The 3036-nt window shown below is 25.7% G+C and overlaps 1 long non-coding RNA gene across 1 annotated transcript; it reads left to right on the top strand.

The window, feature by feature from the left end:
• Nucleotides 1-1204: 1204 nt before the first annotated feature.
• Nucleotides 1205-2781, top strand: LOC126655361 (uncharacterized). Its single transcript, XR_007633005.2, has 2 exons — nucleotides 1205-1992; nucleotides 2492-2781. It is a non-coding gene; the product is annotated as an uncharacterized LOC126655361 (long non-coding RNA).
• The last annotated feature ends 255 nt before the right edge of the window (nucleotides 2782-3036 follow it).

The raw sequence follows: 3036 nt of genomic DNA, 5'->3' as shown, positions 1-3036 counted from the left end.
TGATGCAATTAAATATAACGATTACAAATAGTATAATTTAAGGAGCTTTGAATTTAATTTTAAGATTTAAGTGCTTCCTATAACAAAACCCACCATTTTGAATAACAGCCAACCACACTGACTGCGAAACAAATAATTTTGAAGGTCAATAAGTATAAGTTTAATTTTTAATATTAATTTAACCTTCCTGAAAAACAAATAATTTGAAGGTAAATACATTTAGTTCTTAATATTATTTAAACCTTCATCTCATCAATTAATCAAATGTTAGAACCGCTTTGATTTTATTTGATTATTCTATCATAGGTTAATTAAAGTTAAAATTGGTTAAAACGTCCCAAAGCTCACATTATTTGTTTTGACCAGCAAAAAGTCAAGAGTGAACTACTTTTACATTAAAATTAAAAAATTTAATAATAATAATAATAACCTTTGTAAATATTGATAAAGAACTCAGTGTACACACAAAAAGAGTAGGGTGATTTACAAAAATTTCTCAAAAACTATAAATATCTGTCAAAAATATCTCAAAAACTGAAAATTTATTAACATACCTAAAAATCTTAAATATTTATATTTTTACTCCGCAATTTATTTTTTTACTCCACAGTTGCAAACAGTTTCAAAAAACACAATTTGAAACTGTTTTACAAAACATTTTAAATACAGTTTCTAATAGAATTTCAAAGACAGTTTCTAATTGGGTTTCAAACGGTTTATAACTGTTTTTCAAAAAATAAGCTGAAACTATTTTACAAACGTTTCATATACAGTTTCTAATAGTTTCAAACGGTTTCAGAAAATAAAATAAAATTTGAAACATTTATAAACCGTTTCAAAGACGGTTTTTAATTGGGTTTCAAACGGTTTATAACCGTTTTTTAAAAAATAATTTGAATCCGTTTTAAAAAACAGTTTCAATTACAGTTTCAACAAGTTTCAATTTTTTTTAAAGTAGACATCTTTGAAACCGTTTATAATACAGTTGCAAACAGTTTTTAAAAAATGGAGTATTTTTACAAAAAATTTCAGAGTAAAAAAATAAATTTTCAAAAAAAAGGTAAAAAAATATTTTTTTTCAAAAAAAGGAATATTTTTACAAATATTTTTAAAAAATGAGTATTTTGTGCAAATTCCTCAAAAGAGTAAGCTTCATAGTTCATACAAAATTGAGGAAATTACACTCTATGACTCATTTTTAATAAAACTATACGTTAGCGACTCAGAAATAAAAAATGAGCAAAAATCTCTCAATTAAATTTAAAAGTTTTCACTTATACCTCAAAATATTTTTAATCCCTTTCTACCCTTCACTATTTACTCACACTGAGCTATACTCACCTATATCCCACCAACTACAATTAGATCTGAGAGTCAACAACCACCACCACTTAGAAGAATTACTTCCTCCATCAACATTTTCTTCTCCATCTTGACCACAGCCTTCATCATATCAATTTAGTGACCGGCGATTCAGTTTTTAAAGAACGAACAACTGGAAGTGGCGGGATTGTAGTGGAGTTTTCAGTTTTCAAAGAACGGCGACTATTTATACTCCGGCAACCTCCATTTATGCTCCGGCGACCGGAGGAAGAGCGACGGATTTTGCTGTAATATCCTTTAAATGTATATTTCAATTTTCAATTATATTATTTAATTTTATGTTCTAAGTGTTTTTTTTTTTTTGAAATTTTGACAGTTATGGTTTATTTTTGATTTTCTTAATTTGATTGCTACGGTTGACTATTGAATTTGCGGATGAGACTTAATAAAGTATATGAGCTTATATAATTCCACAAATTATCATAATCTAAATGATTATAATGATGGTAGTTTCGTGTCTTCTGGTTGGATTTAAAAGAGTTCAAGTACTAACAGAGTAACTTTATTATTCTAATATGCCTTTTCTTTATATGGCATTGTAAATGACGAATGGTTGCTGGTCATGGATGCACCAATTTCATCATCATTTTTCCTACTTAGTTTATTTGGGTAAGTTTTAATTGTTTATTCATTATTGTTATTATATATTTTGTTTCTTCTTATCATTATTTAAATATGATTAAAAATCATCATTTCTATTTTATTAATGTTTAGGCTTTAGTTTTGGTTGATTCATAGTTTACTTGATGTTGATTTGTTTACTAATTTTTATTTTCATTTGAATGAGTTTATTTTAAAAAAATTAGGATTTTATTTTGGTTGATTCATAGTTTATTTAATGTTTATTACTTGAATCGATGTTACTGTTGGTCCGTATGAGAGAAAGAATGAAACTAATCTCTTTGATATCATAATTGTTTAAACTTCGTCTATTAAAATTGATAAGTAAGTGTTTCTTTTGTTTAATTGTTTGTGTATATTTATTCTTTTTGCAAAATATTACTTGAATCAACTACACATCAACTATAAGTAAACTATGATTTGTTATGTGTTAAACTATGATTTGTTATGTGTTGTGATTAGTATTTTCTCGTTTTTTTATTTACAGTGATTGTGGAGTCTACATGTTCTGTGCCGCAGAAATTTTTGTTGATGGAAAAGAAATGGGATTCAATTTTGATGTCAATGAACATCGTGCTTGCTATGTTTCTCCTTTGTATGCATATGGTTGTTGGAAGGAAGACTTGGACATAATCATTGATGACGAACGTCCCATCAAATACAAGTGGCACATATATAGTTGATGTTTTTATGTTTAGACTTTTATTTTGCGGTTTTATGTTTCAAAAAAGTACTTTGCATTTATTTTATGGGCTATTAATATAGATTTATTGTTTATTTTTTTAAATTTAATTTAAATTTTTTGTATGAATGCTTATAAGAATGTTTACTTTATGTTTAATCAAGTTTTTTTATTTTTTTTCTGAATTTATATTTTTTAAGTTAGTTTCTGTTACTTGTATCAACCTACAATCAACTTGAAATCAACATGATGTAAACTATTTCACAAATAAAATAGTATTATATTTATATTTTGTTATTTGTTTTTTTATTTGACTATACATTTGAATATACATTTGATATATAATAGTT

Source organism: Mercurialis annua, linkage group LG7, assembly GCF_937616625.2.
Source record: "Mercurialis annua linkage group LG7, ddMerAnnu1.2, whole genome shotgun sequence".
Taxonomy (NCBI): Eukaryota; Viridiplantae; Streptophyta; class Magnoliopsida; order Malpighiales; family Euphorbiaceae; genus Mercurialis; species Mercurialis annua.
The sequence above is the reverse complement of the archived record's forward strand: the minus strand, read 5'-3'. Positions and strand labels throughout refer to the sequence as shown.